The 19,438-nt window shown below is 41.9% G+C and overlaps 1 pseudogene across 1 annotated transcript; it reads left to right on the top strand.

Moving 5' to 3' along the window:
* The first annotated feature begins 617 nt into the window (after positions 1 to 617).
* Positions 618 to 19,230, top strand: LOC148868900 (coronatine-insensitive protein 1 pseudogene; annotated as a pseudogene). The gene is made up of 3 exons (XR_016107254.1): positions 618 to 1,133; positions 17,176 to 17,700; positions 17,796 to 19,230. The product of XR_016107254.1 is annotated as a coronatine-insensitive protein 1 pseudogene (transcript).
* The last annotated feature ends 208 nt before the right edge of the window (positions 19,231 to 19,438 follow it).

The following is a 19,438-nucleotide window of genomic DNA, read 5'->3' as shown; positions in this document are numbered from 1 at the left end:
AGAGCTGCGGGGTCTGCCTCCTTGCAGCAGCAGCGGTCCAGCAGCTCCCTCGTTAAAGAGGCTGCGTTTGAAGAATACGGAGAGTTGGAGACTAGTTTCCCCTTCTCGCGTTAACAACAGATTCTCGGATCTAATCAGCTTCTCTACTTCCGAAGTTTACTCTAGGTTGGTTTCAGCTTTTAGACTGGCTTCGAACTTGGAAGGTCTGTTAATTCAATTTTAACGGACGACCCTGTTGATTTCCCTGTTAGAATATCTTCTTCTTCTGCTTCTAAGCAGATCGAAGAATAGCTTGTGGATTACGCGTATGTTTTATGGATTGATTTCGTGTTTTTTTTTTCCGTTTTTTATTTTTGAAGGAAGCCTGCTCTTAACTTTTTTCTCTAGTAGTTGAAGAGTGAAGCCATTCATCGGCTCGCCGATGTCGTGTCTAGATTTTAGGTACTTGGACAGATTTGTTCGTAGCGGTGCGGTTTTGCATTTGCTGATTGATTTGTGGTTGTCATAAAGGTTTTTCATATTCTTTTCTTTTTCCCTTTTCCCTTTCCTGCTAGTTGTGGCATAGGGGTTTTGTAGGAGTTGAATTTTTCGTAGAAACACCATTTAATCATTTTTTCGCAGATCGAGAGACCCTTTTGTTGAGAAATCCCTTCTTCTTTTGATATTTTCCATTCAAAGTTCCCCGTTGTTCAACTGCCGGAGCTCCGAATTTTGCATTGTTCGACCTTTTCGTCTCTAGGATTTTACACATGGCGAATCGAAACTTGGATAGGGTAATGAGCCTTGGCATATCAGATCTGGCTCTAGACCGTGTCATGGAATTTATCCATGATCCTCGCGACCGAAATGCTGTTTCTCTAGTTTGTCGTAGATGGTATGAAGCTGATTCCCGGACGCGGAAGCATGTCATTATTGCGTTGTGTTACACATGCACTCCTGATCGTCTAGCACGAAGGTTTAGGTGTCTTGAGTCACTGAAACTGAAGGGGAAACCTCGGGCTGCAATGTTTAATCTCATACCGGAGGATTGGGGAGGATATGCCGGTCCATGGATTAATGAAATCGCAAGGGATTTTCAATGTCTAAAGTCGCTTCATTTCCGACGGATGATAGTCAAGGATAATGATCTGGAGGTTCAATTAATGGATAGGGAAGATATTTAGGGATGAATACCTGCACTTGTAATTAGTATGACAGGGGTGGTAAGTTCCTGGTTGTGTTCATGTTTCAATTGGTTCACGAACACAACCAACGTTCTGTATGATATTGCTGGTTTTGGAACTAGCAACCCATGGTTCCTGAATCAGCAAAATGGCCTCTTTCTTCTTTTTGAAATTTGAACACAATTTTTTTTTATAGATTTTTCACTAGGAAACACGGTTCACTGATGTAAGCATGACACGGCAGTTCTATGGTGTGCCTCACACACCAACATAGCTCCAGTCAATATTCTCTATTTGATTATGACCGTACAATGAAAAGTAGATAGTGAAAGTACATGTGCACATGAACCATACAACCAATGCTCACTTATCATATGGTTCTAGAACCACACCACCCTTTTTAGAACCATAAACCAAATGCCACCAAAATTGTAAGAAACGAAGGAGAAATTTAGCATCTTCAAACTAAAGAAGAGAGAACCTGTTTGAAATGGAGCCAAGTTGTTGGACATGAGCTCTCCCCCACTGTTGTTTATGCGTGTATTGAAATCTTTGTGCATTGGATATGCATGCTGATGTAATTTGTTCATTGTCTAAACATTTGGAAATAGAGTTTTCTTTTAGGATAATATTGGATCTGAAGCTATTTTACCCAGATACAGCAAGGACAAGACTGGATATGTTGTTGAGTATAGAATTTAAACTAAAGTTGTATCCAATGACAAGACTGAATATGTTGGCAGATAGTTTGGAATTATTGGATCTCCTTTTTTACCTTTTCTTTCTTGAATTTTCCTTCGTGGTATCTAATATAATGGATTTCATTGATTTCTTTGAAGTGAGAGTTGGACATGTAGGGTTTGGGTGGTCAGAGCATCATGGATGAAACAAGAATGTCAAGAACAGAGTGCATAGTTCTCATGTTAAGTTTCAACACTCCTCTTAATTCCTTTTCTCTGTCTAATTTGGTAGAGGTGGTCTCTCTAGAAGGTGGTTTTCTTTTTTCTTTTTTTGATCAATAGCTCTCAAATTTGATTAGTAATGAACCAAAGGGAAGTACATATATATGTACAGACTTTCTTTAGAAGATAAGGTGTCTCATATCTTTCCCTATCTCTCTTTTTTCTTTTTTAAAACCAAAGATTTTATCCATTGAGCCGATGTGGTGAGATAAGAATTATTGGCAGCAGTCTATGGAGTAGAGAAAGCTAAAGAAATGGGGATTACTAAGCTGATTATTGAAGGTGATTCAAAAGTAGTTGTGGGCTGGCTGAAAAAGGGGGAAGGAATCATATGGAAGTTAAGGAATGAATTCAGGAGATTCAAGCAGATTTCTAAAGATATGATGATCCAAATAGGGTGGATTAGGAATTTAGGAGATATGCAAACAGTTTGGCTGATGGTCTTGCAAAGCAAGGAACTCAAAGACAACCTATGTTTTCGGCAATTCTGTAAATAACGAATAGTATCTGTTTGGGATTTGTTTTGTGCCCACAACTCTTTGTTGTATCTCTATTTTTAATCTAATGAATCAATTTTGTGTTGCTGATAAAAAAAAAAGATTTTATCCATTGAGCTATCCTAATGGTTATGCATTTAATTAGAGCTCCTTGCTTCTTTCTTTCGTCTTAAATGTTCTTGCATTTCCCTTGTCTCACATTGCCCAAGCAACTGTAGCCCTTACGCTTCTCTACATAATTCTACCCATTTTCTTTGGCCATACAAAAGTTGTGCTAGCAAATAGGCTTAATATCCACTTGTACCCATACAAAGCGAAGAACCAATGCCAAATATAAGTAACAAGTGCATATGAGATTAGTAAGTGATAGCAGGTTTCACCATTTGTGTTGCAAAGAGCACACCCATGAGGAGAAAGGCAATAAGCAGGTCTCCTTTTTTGTATCAAGTCGCATGCTAATTTTCTCATGAAAAACTTCCTAACTGAAAGCTCCAATTCTTGGTGGGATGGGTTTGCCCCAAACCTCTTTTACAGGAAAAGGCTGTAAGGAAAGGACCTTGAAATAAGCACAGATTTGACTTCTAATTGGTCAATTCTAAGCATGGACATGCATCAAATTTTGTGTTTTAAAGGCTCTAAATTTTGAGTAGTCTAGTATCCTCAACATTGTTAGGATCTTCTTGTGGGTCAAGTATGCAGTGGTAAACAAATTTCCCTTGGATAGCTATGTTACATCATGTCAATCATACTACATGACTATCTTCTTACTTTTAATGAGTTAGTCCAGCATTTGATAATCTAAAAAGGGTCATCTGATGATTGCCTTGGCTATTAGGGTCTTGGTAGGGGTAGACTGGCTTTGAATGTAAACTTTGGCCTTTTTCTTTGTGACAAATTAGGTGTTGTAGACTTGAACCCATTTTATCATGTTTGTCTGCCTGTGATTTTACCATTGCACCAAGAAATGACTCCTTATCAAAATGCTTCATGTAACTGCTTTAGGTAAGGGTTGCCTATGACTAGATCTGTTCATGGGCTGGGCCAGGATTTCACTCTTCATTAACAGAATCTTTTCAGGCCCAAGCCCGACCATCATAAAATGTCCGAAGCTCGGGCTTGAGCCCAAAGCTCAACCTAACAACAAAAACTCAAAAAAGAAAAACTAAGTTTGGACTTCGAGGACCCAGTTACTCGCCAATTGCCACTGTTAGCCTAGTTTGTTGCCGCTAGAGAATGATAAAAACAACAAGAGACAAGAGGATTTGGTTGCTAGCTCGCTACTACTTGAGTTCGCCGGAGAAGGTAAAGTAAAAAAAAAGGTTGTCTCCTGCTGCTGTTAGCTTATGCTCGACGCCGACTTGTCGGAGATTGCTAGTTCGTTGGTGGCGTCGGTGGTTGCTACTTGCTAGCTACCATTGGTTTGTTGATCTTAGACTGAGACTCTGAGAGTGAGAAGTGAGATCAATGAAAAGAGGGAAAGGGTTAGTCGGGTTAGGGTTTAGAAATTATATATTTTTATTATATACAAAATTTGGGTCGGATCGACCTTTTTGACAAATCCCGAGCCCAGCCCAAAAAATAATCAAGCCTGGATTTTAGGCTTGAGATCAAACCCGCGGGCTAAAAAACATGTCCAAGCGTGTCTGGGGGCCGGGCTGGGCCGTCGGGCCACCCGACCCATGAACATGTCTACCTATGACCCCTGAGTAGCTATTTACTGTAACCCTAACCTAGCTCTATTATAAAATTGGGTTGGTTGGGTTAGCAACTTAATAGCTAAATTAGTAAGAACATGCACAAACATGCAGACCCACTCATATGTTGGTCCTAGCTATTCAAGGACTTGGGGGTGGTGAATTGTTTACGAACCTAACCTTTGGCATTTCCACACAAAGCATCTGCCCTTTTAGTGTCATTGTGTCAGATTGCTTTTTTTTTTTCCCCACATGTCAACCATCAAACCAAGCAATAGCCCTTCCTTTATGTTATGTTTATTAAAAGGCCATTTTCTTATGCTGGTTCCAGCTACCAGGGTCTTGTCTGGGGTGGCCTGGAGACCATAACCTTTTTGCATAAAGTTGTCATTCTGTAAGTTTTGATTTGATGTGTCATGGATCCCAATCTGATTGGTTATGCTAGACTACCTTCATTGTGTTGGGCTGATGAATTTCTAGTTCTCAATCTCTAACTTCCCCCATGTAGAGGTGGTTTTAGTTTATACCAGTGTTTTAAAAGGCGTGTGAGGTGTATGCCAGAGGTGCTCCCAAAACGCTTCCAGGTGAGGCACTCCCAAAATGACCTAAGGCATATATGCCAGAGGTGCTGACACTTATGAGGCATATGCCTCAGGTGCAAGAGGCGTACACCTCGTACGCTTTTTTCATGAGTTGTGCTAGAGGCATATGCCTCAGGTGACACGTGGCACCTCGTGACAACTAGGCGACACCCAGACAACAACTTACCAAGTTGGTGTCCCACCCGGGCACCGGCCTGGCCAGCCTGGCTTAGCCTGGTGCGGCCTGCACACGGCCCGCGCGACTTGGCCGACCTGCATCAGCCTGGCACATGATCCGATCTGGCCGACCTAGCTGACCTGGATCAGCCCGGCACATGATCCGACTTGGCCGACCTAGCTGACCTGGATCAGCCTGGCACACGACCCGACCTGGCAACCCATAAGACGCTCACCGATAAACTCGGCATGCATACCCCACGAGCTCGGTAGCTCACCAAGGAGCTCGCCAAGGAGCTCGATAGCTCACAAAACAATATGAATCAAACATGCACTTCAATTTATTTCCACTAAATAACAAAAGTACATCAAATCCAATTGAAGCTAAGGGCATACAAGACTGTCTAACAGCTCCCACTTGCACTTAGGTCCAATCTGGTACAAGCCGTAGTCCCATACTTTCCACGTGTTTCTCAAACACCTTCTGTGTCAGTGGCTTAGTCAATGGGTCTACCACATTGTCCGCTGATGCTACCTCTTAATATCATCCTCCTGTAGGTCTAGTGTTGTCATACAACAGTGGAATGGGTGATGTACTGAATTCCAAATTCAGGAATGAACACCTTCATTCATAAGGCAACCTCACTTACGGCAATGCGCTCGGCTTGGGTTGTGGACTATTAATTTGCTACTCAGGACCTCTATTTGCTGACATTCAGGAAACAATACACGATCCTATCGTGAAAACTTATCCAGACGTAGACTTTCTATCATCTGGATCCGACTGGAAATCGGCATCTGTATACCCCAGAACTTGTAGTGAACTACCATCGAATACCAGACAAAACTCTTTTGTCCTTCGAAGGTATTTAAGTATGTTCTTCACAGCAGTCCAATGCTCCTGCCCTGGGTTAGCCTGGAATCTGCTTACCACACTCACCGCCTGAGCTATGTCTGGGCGAGTGCACAGCATTGCATACATGATGCTCCCTACGGCTGAGGCATAGGGAATGTCTCTCATGCCCTCAATCTCCTCAGAAGTCTTGGGAGACATCTTCTTGGAGAGAGTTACTCCATGTCTGAAAGGAACATTTCCTTTCTTGGAGTTTTCCATGCTGTACTTTTTGACAATTTTGTCAATGTAAGCAGCCTGGGATAATCCAATTATCCGCTTCGATCTATCTCTATAGAGTCGAAGACCCAATATATATGAAGCTTCTCCAAGATCTTTCATGGAGAACTGCTGTGACAGCCATACCTTGACCAAAGTCAACATTCCTACATCATTCCCAATGAGTAGGATATCGTCCACGTACAATACGAAAAAAGTAATCTTATCCCCACTAGACTTCTTGTAAACACAGGGCTCATCCAGGTTCTGCTCAAAGTCAAACGTTTTGATGGCAGAATCAAAACGGATGTTCCAACTCCTAGAAGCCTGCTTAAGTCCATATATGGATCTATTAAGTTTACATACCATATGTTCCTGACTAGCAGCAATGAAGCCTTGCGGCTGCTGCATGTAGATATCTTCACTAAGATCTCCATTCAGGAACGCGGTTTTGACATCCATTTGCCAAATCTCGTAGTTATGGTATGCTGCTACAGCTAGCAGGATCCTAATGGATTTAAGCATGGCCACGGGCGAAAAGGTTTCCTCATAATCGATGCCTTCTTTCTGAGTATACCCTCTCGCCACCAAGCGAGCTTTGTAGGTCTCAATCCTACCATCGGGGCCCTTCTTCCTCTTGTAGATCCATTTGCAACCAATTGCTTTTACCCTGGAGGGCGGATCTACTAGAGTCCAGACTCCATTGGTCTCCATCGAGTCCATCTCAGCTCTCATGGCCTCCACCCACTTTTGGGAATCTATGTCTAACATAGCTTCCGCGTAAGTCACGGGATCCTCCTCACTAGTCAAGGCTTCCACCAGGTAGGAATCCTGGTCATAACCATATCGGACTGGTGGTCTGGATACCCGGGTGGACCTTCTAGGTTGGTCACTACCTGGATCTTGTGGGACATCTCCCACTGCTCCTGAGCTCTCCTCATCAAGAACTATTTCCTGACGGTGAGTGTCCATGATGTATTCGGATTCTAAGAATTGGGTGTTTCGACTGCATAACACTTTCTGCTCACTTGGGTCATAGAATAGATAACCCACTGAATCCTTTGGGTAGCCTATAAATAGGCAACAACTGGTTTTGGATTCCAACTTGTCCACACTTGTTCTTTTAGCGTGTGCAGGACAACCCCAAATCTTCAAGTGTCTTACACTTGGCTTCCTTCCGGTCCATAGTTCATATGGAGCTTTCGGAACTGATTTGGTTGGAACCCGATTCAGCACGTAGATAGCATTCTCTAATGCATATCCCCAAAAGGATGTGGGTAATTCTGAGTGTACGAGAAGTGATCGGACCATGTCCAACAAGGTCCTATTTCTCCTCTCTGAAACACCGTTGAGTTGTGGTGTAGCAGGAGGAGCTAGTTGTGACACTATCCCATTGTCCTTTAAGTAGTCCCTGAATTCGTTAGAGAGATACTCGCCACCTCGATCCGATCAAAGGGCCTTAACTTTTCTCCCTAACTGTTTCTCGACTTCCTATCTGAACTCTTTGAACTTTTCAAAGGATTCAGACTTGTCTCATTAGGTACACGTAACCATATCATGAAAAATCATCTGTAAAGGTGATGAAGTACACGTGTTGATTCCGTGTCCTAACACTCAGGGGACCACATACATCAATATGTATTAGGTCAAGTGTGCCTTCAGATCTTTCAGGCTTACCGTCAAATGGCCGCTTAGTCATCTTACCTTGAAGGCAAGGCTCACAAGTGGGAAGATTTTCTACGGTTAGAAAATCCAAAGGACCATCCTTTACCAGTCTTGTGATTCGGTCAATACCGATATGGCCAAGTCGGTAATGCCAGAGGCACGTGGGATTAACTGTATCACGATTCATTTTCTTGGGATTTTTGACCGACGTAGTTTCGGTTAGGTTAGTTTCTAGAGAAGGATGTAGAACATAGAGACCATTCTCCAGTTCCCCGCATGCGATGAATTTATTATTCCGTTTAACAGTAATCATATTACTAAAATAAACAGTATATCCATCAGCACAGTTTAGAAATAGAAATTAAATTTCTTCTCTAGTTCTGTACATAAAGACAATCTTTAAGTACAAGGACTCCTCTAAAAACTAATTCTACGGTTCCTATCGCCGCAGCTGCAACACTTGCAGTCGTTCCCAAGAATAGTGTCACCTCGCCATCACTCAATCTTCTGCTAACTTTGAACCCCTGCAGTGAGTTACACGCATGAGTTGAAGCCCCAGAGTCAACACACCAGGACACAGAAGTGACTAACATATTAGTTTCTATGACACAAGTTTCGATGTTTCCTTTCTTAGATTCCAGGTAGGCAGGACAGTTCCTCTTCCAGTGGTCGGTCTGTTTGCAGAAGTGACGGACATCAGATGCCTTGCTTTTCTTCTGCTTCTTGGGTTTGGCAGCTTTCTTCATGGGCTTCTTTGCCTTTCTCTTTTTCTTGCCCGATTTGTTAGCTTCAGCAAGCATAACCACAGGCTCATCCTTCTTTAAAAGATCATCGGCCCTCTGCAACATATTGTTGAGTTCCTGGACGCTGATATTCAGCTTATTCATATTGTAGTTCATAGTGAACGCATTGAAGGAAGAGGGCAAAGAATTCAGGATGACATCCACTTGCATGCCAAGATCTAGCCCGGATCCAAGGGCTTCGAGTTCGTTAATGTATCCCATCATCCGAAGACAATGGTCATGAACTTTCTGCCCCTTGGACATCTGTGCGGTTATGAACAATTTTAGGACCTTCTGTCGAGTAGAACGGTTCTGCTCTTCATACATTGTTCTTAGACTGTCCAATATGTCATTGGCTAGTTCGATCTGATCGAACTGCCTCTGTATTGAGTTGTCTAATGAGGCAATGACAAAGCAGCGGGCTAGGGAGTTCTTATCCTCCCAATCTTGGTAGTCCTTCCTATGGGCCTCAGAAGCCCTATCACCCGGACGTTCCGGGGCAGGATTTTTCACCACATTATCTAACTTTTTAGAAGTTAGGACCAGCATAAGATTTCTATACCAGTCGGCATAATTTGGGCCCTTAAGCTTGTTATCATCTAGAAGCTTTGCAAATTGATCGTTTGCCAAAACGTTAGTCCACAACCTTAGTTTGATTCATGTTACCTACATAGATATGGCTTTTAATCTATGTTCCATTCTCATTTATTCATCTCTGAGATTTTCCCTCCCTTCTCAGTGACGGAGACGACGAAATGTCTCTGGAAATGTGGGAAATCACATAGGGTGCGTGAAGCCAACTGTTTCAGCTGCATAACCCCACCACCTTTCTGTGACAGATCATATCCACTCATCAGATGGGTTTCCTTTTGGCCTCTGTCAGACAAGGTTCAGAACCGTTTTCAGGTAAACCTTTCTGTCCAGTGAGTGCACACCCATCATATTCAGGTTACGCCAAGGTACCGTGAGAGAGTTCCCATTTTCTGGTGAAGCCCCTCCTACATCGGTCTATGACGCCCCTATCATCTAATGAAACACTCTAACAGATCCAACAACAAATGGATAACCCAATTTTATGGTGCGTTTCCTCATTACTGATGAACCCATCATTGTGCTGATGACGGAAGGCCTTTAGAGAGTCCATCAAATGGATCTCCCTGTCACACGCACTCATTTGCTGGAGGGAACAAAATTACGCCCTAGTTCTAATTTAGGTCAAACCAAAGTGGCTCCCACTGACTTTCATAAAGCCAGATTTCTGGTGGGCCTCAATCGGCTAGGGGTTCCGTACGCATCCCTTTTCAGGGTTGTGGGGCCCACCAAGTGGAGAGGGGTCATCCAATGACCTTAAGGGACACCATGGCAATGATGTGCATTCAACCATGGTGTGCGCAAGAGCCACTAATGAATTAACATGGGCCAAGTGCTTATGGCCCATGGTCGCAGCACATCATACATCCAAACATCACATGTAAAGGAAGAATTGATCCGATCAATTAACTGTTGTAAAGCCATCGAATGACCCATATAAAACTTAAAGCATTAACAATTAATGTTTACTAGGTGTATGGGCTGAATTGCAGTTAGCAGTTCGGCCCATACAGCTTTTCTCACAACAATGGGCTTTTGCAGTTTTAACCTTTTAAAACTGGGCTTTACAGGTGGGCCGAATTAATCCCTGTAATTGAACATTAGATTTGGAATAATCAGTGTGAGAAATATGGACTGAAAAACAGCCCCCTTCGAATCTCAGATTCGGTCCAAACAATTTTGGTCCAATCTAGTCCGAAATGATCCAAAACTGATTTCCAATTCAAGAATTAATTCAAGAGAGATCTGAAATTAATAATTTTTTATTTTAGACAATCACAAATCAAAAATATGGATTGTTCGTACCACCTGCAAAACAAAGGTTTATCACAAAAGTTACAGTTTCATAAACTGTAAATCGCAGTATGCGATTTCTCCATCTGCAAATCTCCAACGCCGCCATCTTCTTCCTTCTTCTTTAATAAAAAACAGAAATCCCATTTCTATTAATTAATTACATTCTTGATCAAATCCTATACATTCAGTCTAGAAAAATAAAAAAAAAATTATTTATAGACCGAATAATAATAAAAGGAAGAAAAAGGGTGCGCAAACTATCTGCGCCAAATCTGCATTGTGATCTCCAGGTTCGAACAGTCCATAAATCAAAAATAAATAAAGAACAATTCTAAATAAATTTTTGGATTTAACAAAATTAATTTCAGATCAAACGCCCTCAACAAGAAACCATTTCTTGAAAAAAAAACAAAGAAAGCAATCTGCGCAGATATTGGCAGAACATTTTCTGTTCATCTGCGCAGGGTCAGATCTGATTTTCTTTTGGTTAAAGATTCGAACTTATGGCTCTGATACCACTGAAAGAATGGTAGGATCCATCTAATGGACGCCAAGAAGGGTGCGGAATGGGGGCGAATTTCAAAAAAAAATTCCTACCTTCTTCCAACTGGGAATCATATTCCCTAAATTTCGAATACTTTATTCAAGGATCCTACTTGAACCATAAGCAAACCAGATCTGAACCAAAAGGAAACAGGAAGGATTATACATGATCTGGAGAAATAATATCTCCCAAAGTTGGTGTTCACGCCCAAAGAAGTAACCAAGATCCGCTCCTGCTGAAGATGACACAGCTGTGGATGGAACGGAACTAGCAGGGTGCGTCCTACACACTGGATTCTTCACAAGAACCCTCTGGAAACCTTGAACACCGAATCCTTTTGTCTATCTTGCAAGACTATTGTCAAGAACTGCTTTCTTGACTTTCTGTTGATGCAAAGATCCAATCTTCCAATAGGTAGTGGCGGCGGCTGAAGGAGGAGAAGTCCAGGGACGAAGAGGGCAGAACTGTCTTCTCTCTGGAGTCTGTGAGAGATCAAATCTCTGATTGCAGGATGTGTTTCTTGCTTACTCAAACCCCTTAGTTCGAAATCTGATATTTCTGCTAGGGTTTTCTCCTCTTTCTTCTTGATTAAGAAACCTCCCAATATTTTGGGAGTTATCCCAATCCAAATCAGTATTTTGATAGAGGTTAATCTTAATCCTATCTGCAGATTAAGTTAGTTAACTCCTGATCTTATCAGGAGGTTACCAGATTCAAATCTAATTTGAATTTGGTCTCTTAGAGTGGATAAGGTCAAAGACCCAATCCTTTTACTAACACTAATCTCAGATTCGCCCTATGAACTGGTGATCATATCAGCCCAGTTCGAAATGGGCTTTTGGCCCATTAAGTGTTCAGTGTTTAACTAGTTTCCAACCTGCTGCCCAGTTGGGCTTCTTTGTATGGCGTGGGACCCAAGCATTGATCTACACACCAGCCACATGGGTTCGGCCCAACCTTTATTACAAGGCCCAGCCGAATTCACTGAAAGACTCAGTGACCCCCTTGAGCCCATCACATGGACCCTATGGGCCCAACACTTACATTAAGTGGTCTCTGGGCCAAGCCATCTTATAAAAACCCAGGGACTGTGGGCAGGTGCAAGATTAGCCCATTAGGTATTATCATAAATGGTCTTACACTTAACCTCTCAGCCCTTAACGATCAAGCACTGCCCGACAAGAGAAGACCTCTCTCTCAGCTGCAAGGAACAGTGCCGCACTCTCTACTCACATGGATCCCGGGAATTAAAACCTTTTGCAAATCTTTTGAAACCGTACATATACATATATATATATATCTTATTTTTGCAAAACAAAATTCCAACGATTGAAATCAACTGCCGGCAGTTTGGTTTTCATCAGAGAGAGTGCATTCCCGATCATTACCATTGCCCGACAAAGGGACTGATCCTGTCACTATGACCACTCACTCAGATGAATTCTCAGACTGCCCCAACATGTCAAGGTTTTGACCCCCACTAAGGATCTCACTAATTGACACATCAAAGACAACCCGATCCGACACCTAGTGATGTGTCATAATCGAGTCTAGGGGTCAGGTGTAACTTTCCAGTTTTGCCCATCTGTCTCCAAGGTCTAGGGCAATACTGGAAATCTGGTCCGATTCAAGGGTTCAAGCAATCCCATACTGCATGTGCCTTGGGTCTTACCCTGATGGCCGAAACAAGCCATCCCAACACTTGGTGGCACATCAGTATCAGCCTTGGCAGGATAAATCTCCCCAGACTTATCCAATGGCTGTGAACATTTAAAACTAACACAAGTTTCTATAAGTGTCCAGTTTTAGGGTCTTACACAGAATTATACCAAACAATATGAATCAAACATGCACTTTAATTTATTTCCACTAAATAACAAAAGTACATCAAATCCGATTGAAGCTAAGGGCATACAAGACTATCTAACACTAGGCAGCTCTCCAAGGAGCTCGCCACCAAGGAGCCAGGCAACTCGGTAGAGCTCGCCACAAGCAGCTCGGCATAGCCCAAGGAGCTCGGCATAGCTCCCCCGGGCATAGCACAAGTAGCTCGGCATAGCCCAAGGAGCTCTGCATATCGCAGCAAGATCTCCTGCCTGACAATCGTACCTGACAGATCTGGAGACCTACACCCACGTCTCTCGCCAGGTGGCGCCTTGCCTGGCAGAGCCGTACTCTGCAACAGTCGCCTGCACCCGCCGCCTCAGCTCTAACAGCGACGATTGCGGCAGAGAGACAGAGGCGGTTATGCCTGACTTGACAAAGGTGGTCATGCCTGATTTGACAGGACAACACTATATAAGGACTCCAACCCCCCAAAGGCAAGGGGGAGAAGGAAAAAATGGAGGTAATCCCTGCTCTCTAGCTCTCTCATTCCTCTAATATCATCTTCAAGCTCTCGACAATCAGAGTGCTAACTTAGGCATCGGAGAATCCCCGCCAGGTAAATACCCCCGGGCCCCCTGGTTCAGTTCTCACAGGTTCCTCTGCTCCCGCCGCCTACAAAGGAGAGGAGGTCACCTCATGCAGAGGGCAGTTGGGTTGCGCTACACCAGGGAGCTCCACCATCCTCTGAGTTACAGGCCGCCTAGGAGCAGGTCAAATGACGAGTCCACCAAGGTAGCTCACCACCAGGGAGCTCAACATAGCTCTCCCCTGGGCAGTTCGCCATCAGGGAGCTCGGCATAGCTCTCCCCCAGGCAGTTAGCCATCAGGGAGCACATCACCAGGCAGCTCACCACTAGGGAGCTCGTCACCAGGTAGCTCACCACACCACTAGGGAGCTCGTCACCAGGTAGCTCACCACACCACTAGGGAGCTCGTCACCAGGTAGCTCACCACCAAGGAGTTCGTCACCAAGTAGCTCACCACCAGGGAGCTCCACCATCCTCTCCTGGGAGTAGGTCAAATGACGAGGCACTTAGCCAAAAAAAAAATTGATACATCACAAAAAAATGATACGTGACCAGAAACGGTTACATCAAGAAGTAAACACATCAGTTGCTACACATCTTGTAGTAGTACAAATCTCTGTCATGCTTATTTCTGATTTGGTGTTGCTAGCCTGGTTACACTTGTTTTTAGCAGATCTGGAGTCCTGAAACAAGTGATCATCCTTTTACATCCTTTTACATGCTGAAAAAAATATAGTGACCCTGCAACCTTATGACGGACAATTTTTGTTTTTTTAAGAAAAATGTTTTATTGCACTATGTGCTAAGGAATTGCAATATATAAATTATGTGAATATGTTAAATGTATCACTTCTCTTATTTATGTGTTGGCATTACTAATGTGCTACATGTGTCAGTATTCTAAACAATGGTTATATTAACTGGTCACCGACTCAATTGAATTGGTATCTCTCTAACCCTGGGTTTGGGTCTTAGCCAGTTTCAGTTGTAACCTGTTTAGACATGCTTGTTATGGATTAAATGTATGGTTAAATTCAGCCTGAATACATCAACCTTATGATTAACCCAGCCAATAAAAAAGAAGAACCCAAAGAAACAAAAAAAATATAATCCAATTAGAAGCAGGTGAAGTAACTTGCTCTAAATTCTGACATATGCCCAACTCAAATGGCTTTCCTCTCCATTGTCTCCCTTCTTTTCCAATTTTTGCATAGATATGATGTGTCTTCAACTCTTCATCACCTTGTTGAGATAGTGGTTTATTGTAAAAGCAACCCCAGGATTGGCTATGGTGGTGAGCTTGGTTATAGCAATATGGCAGTTGATGGAAGTAGCATCAGTGGTGGTGAATGATAGCAAAAGTGGATCTCTGGTGGTGTCAGTGGAAACATTGATGTATTGGGAAAAACTAGCTACGAGTAGGAGGATGGAGTGCATTCCCAAGTTGGAAGGTGGCATTGACTTAAAAGAAATGAAAGCAGTCTTGTTTCTTCCACCCAAGGAGCAATTTTGCCTGAATGTCCTATTATTTTAGCTGAAGTTCTATTGGGAAAAAGTAGCTGTATATTTTTCTGAGGGAGCACAGGAACTTCTTGCAGTGCAATTAAGTTCTTTTCTTTGTGCTAAAGCTTCAGGGGAAGTGCCATGATAAAGTTTTCTGCTAAAGAAAGCAGGGTATGATGGAAAAAAATTGCTTGCCTTCTTCTCAAAAAAAAAAAAAAAGTGCAGTTCAATGAATTAATACATTTTAAAACAAGTTAAGCATGCTAATAGTAAAAAAAAAAGTATGCTAACAGTCAAATTAAAATGTTTTTTTCCCTCTAGGAAACAATGTGGCAATATGATATGTTGCCTTTTATGTACGAACTTCAGAAAAACTTCTGGAAAGTGCCATTATAGATCTACTTGTCTCCAACTCCTCTGCTTTTGCACAAATTTGTCAATAGAACTTTTTTTTTGGACGAGTTTTCACTATGCATGAACCATGAAATGAAGCAAGACAAGGAAGAAAGAAAAACTTCTGGAAAGTGCCATTATAGATCTACTTGTGTCCAACTCCTCTGCTTTTGCCCAAATTTGTCAATAGAACTTTTTTTTTGGACGAGTTTTTCACTATGCATGAACCATGAAATGAAGCAAGACAAGGAAGAAAGAAAAATTCTTAGATTTCAAAGTGATTCTCTTTACATATCCTTTTTAGGAGCTCAGTAGCTTTCAAATAATGAAGCAAATCTTCTCACCCATCAATTTCTTGTTTCTCTTTTTGTTGATTAATACGAAGATAAAAAAATTTAAACCCACTCCTCCAATTCCATCTACTCATTAGAAGTAACTAACCTTAGATTAGAACCCAAGATCACAAAAGACTGGGAAACGTTCAATATATTCTTCTACTAAATGGTGACTTTGAACGAAGTTCTCATGTTTACTTGTTTTATCTTTCTTAATTAACACCCTACTTATCATTCAAAACGCAATGACTTAATTTAAACTTGGAGGATTATTTTAACTCACTTTACTCAGATTTGCAACAGTAGTAGCTTTGGAACCTGTAGATGTTGGAGAGACCCTGCACATGTGAGAAGGCAAGACAGATAGCTTCTATTGGTCAATAGGCTTTCCAGCCTTTCTGGTATATCTTCAAATTTCGAGGTTTTAGTGAGTGGGCTTACCATTAAAAAAAATATTTTGCTTATCTTCTGAAATATGCACTTTATTAATCTTCTGGTCATTCTTTGCTTTGTCCCTATTTTGCATGTTTTCGCTGAAGTTTATGGTTTTGTTTTTTTTAACAGAAACAATTGCTACATCAGCAAAAACAATATAATTTTGTTCCGAAAACAAAACCATACACATTGGCAGACACCCCCTTTGTGGGTTGAAATCTAGAGCAGTCCTAAACTCTGCCAATATGAGCTTGTTTTGTACTCCCGGTCCCGAGCCTGGATAAAGGAGGAACCGAGGAAGGTTGTGCCAGGTTGGCAGCTGGCATTTAAGCTTCTAACCAAAGTCTTACGAACATGGATGCTGAAGCACTTAACAAAACAAAATGGCAGAACAAGCTCATGTAGCTGACACTATGTAGTTGGCTAGAGGCATAGAGGATGATGATGACATCTAGAGCAGTGCTAACTGCTAACTGCCTTTGCCATGTGCTAGAGACATGGCGGGACTCACAGAAACAAGTTGAAGGACAATAATATTGTTCATGGGCTGTACTTTGTCAGTAGTGGGGTTTCAGAGATAGCTGAGCTGCCTTCTATCATTACTCTAAAACCTTTCTATAAATTCTTTTGAGCAATGTTCAGCTCTTGATTTATCATGTATTGTTTTATTTTCCATTTCATTTTTAGTCCAATGACAGTTCAACAATCCATTGTTGGGTCATAATTCTTGGTTTCATGTAGCATCATCTTGAATATGTTTTGACCATCATGCATGTGTTGCAATATGAAATATCAGTTTTGCTGGTAGTGGGCATGATACTGATTTAGACATTTTCAGGGGAAGAGGATCCATAAATATTTTGATGCATGTGTGTGTGTGTGTGTGCATTAGCCCATTGTGCCAAGGTAAAGTAAGTATTTGGACAGGGAAATTTCACTAAAATTTCAACTGTCTGGATTGTATATATTGAAGTTGTTTTTATTTATGCATTTTAATGGTTGAATTGTTGTTTTAGACATGTATGATCATTGGTATTAAGTGACTTTTTTCTCTTTTTCCTCTATCTCTACCTATGCTTCTGCAGTGCTCTAAGAACATTGTTTTTAGAAGAGAGTATGATAGATGAGAAAGATGGTGAGTGGCTTCATGATCTTGCTCTAAACAACACAGTGCTTGAGGTTTTGAACTTCTATATGACAGATCTCATGAAAATCAGTGTCCAAGACCTTCAACTGATAGCCAGGAATTGCCGGTCTTTAGTTTCAATTAAAATTAGTGACTCTGAGATATTGGACCTAGTTGGTTTCTTCCGTGCTGCATCTGCATTAGAGGAATTTGGTGGGGGTTCTTTCAATGAGCAACCTGATAGGTACTCAGTTGTTCCATTCCCCTCAAGACTATGTCGCTTGGGTCTTGGCTACATGGGGAAGAATGAAATGCCTATAGTATTTCCATTTGCATCACTACTCAAGAAACTGGATCTCCTGTATGCCTTGCTTGATACAGAGGACCATTGCCAACTGATTCAACGATGCCCCAATTTAGAAACTTTGGAGGTAGAATCTGAAAACAATTCTTCTTTCATTATTTTTACCATCATGGTTTGGGAATTAGGCTGCTAATTTATTCCTGTTTTTTATCTTATGAATAGGCAAGAAATGTGATTGGAGATAGAGGTCTAGAAGTTCTTGCTCAGAATTGTAAAAAATTAAAGAGGCTTAGAATTGAGAGAGGTGCAGATGATCAGGAAATGGAGGATGAACAAGGCCTAGTTTCACAAAGAGGATTATCTTCTCTGGCACAAGGCTGTACTGAGCTGCAATACCTGGCTGTCTATGTATCTGACATAACCAATGCTTCTTTGGAATCTATTGGGACTTTTTGCAAAAATCTCTGTGATTTCCGATTAGTTTTGCTTGACCGTGAAGAAAGGATAGCAGACTTGCCACTTGACAACGGGGTCCGAGCTCTGTTGAGGGGTTGTGAGAAGCTTAGGAGGTTTGCTCTTTATCTACGACCAAGGGGCTTGACTGATGTGGGTCTCCGTTATATAGGGCAGTACAGCCAGAATGTGAGGTGGATGCTTCTGGGATATGTGGGAGAATCAGATGATGGGCTTCTGGAGTTCTCAAGAGGCTGTCCTAGCTTACAGAAACTTGAAGTGAGGGGCTGTTGCTTCAGTGAACGTGCACTAGCTCTAGCTGTAATGCGACTATCTTCTCTGAGATACTTGTGGGTGCAAGGGTATGGAGCATCTGCAACAGGTAGTGACCTCTTGGCCATGGCTCGTCCCTTCTGGAACATCGAGTTAATTCCTGCAAGAAGGGTCAACATTAATGATGGACAGAGAGAGGAGATAGTTGACCATCCGGCCCAAATACTTGCATACTACTCTCTTGCCGGGCCAAGAACAGACTACACGGAAAGTGTTATTCCATTGGTCCCCCCTTCCATGGTAAACACATAGAACTTTGTATATCCATCTCTTGTACTGGTAACAGGATCTATAACATGCCATGTTCATAAGGTCTTTCTTGTAATATCATCCACCAGCCAATTTGAAAGCATTTCTTTCGGTGAAAGTATCCTTAAATTCTTGCCCCAGCCATCTCCTCTTTCTGGGAATCCATCAGCAAATCTGATTCAATGGTATGTTCCATCATTTTTCGTCGGGCACTCTGATTTGATGGTATGTTGGGATGATGAAAAAAAAATACTATGCGATCGAGTATAGCTTCATCAGACAAGACCGGCAAGACTTGGTTTCTGGATCATATTTATCCACAGGCATCAATTTCTGCAAGTACCTTGTGAGCCCATTTTTCTTCTTTCCAAATTTTTGGAGGTTTATTGAACGGGTTTTATCTGAACTGCATCAGTGGTTGAGTATGGCGTCGTCCATTTGTGGTATCTACAAGATAATGTCCGATCAATTTTGGAGAGTTCTTTATTGTTTTCTTTATCTATGCTTTGTTGTAATCTTTGACGTCAACTTCATGAATGAACAAAAAATGTTGCTCTGTAGTCTGTACATGTAAGAAAATGTGCAAATCCTCAAGTTGAATGCGGATGGGTGAAGTTGGAAATTCTCTTCTTCCTTCACTGTGCCACTGTTTTATAAAAATATATCTGGTGATTTTGCTTTGCTAATATGGCTATTACATTAATCCAAGAAAAAATAAACCCACTAGGTCACTATGACTGCCTGTATACAACTACAATCTACTGGACCATCTTTATCTCTGATCCAGGCGTCAAGCGAAGCAAACTAGGATGAATACAAGTAAGGGTGCA

Source organism: Nelumbo lutea, chromosome 2, assembly GCF_056320005.1.
Source record: "Nelumbo lutea isolate HS-2025 chromosome 2, American lotus-T2T, whole genome shotgun sequence".
Classification (NCBI taxonomy): domain Eukaryota; kingdom Viridiplantae; phylum Streptophyta; class Magnoliopsida; order Proteales; family Nelumbonaceae; genus Nelumbo; species Nelumbo lutea.
This window is presented reverse-complemented; position numbering and strand designations above follow the sequence as displayed.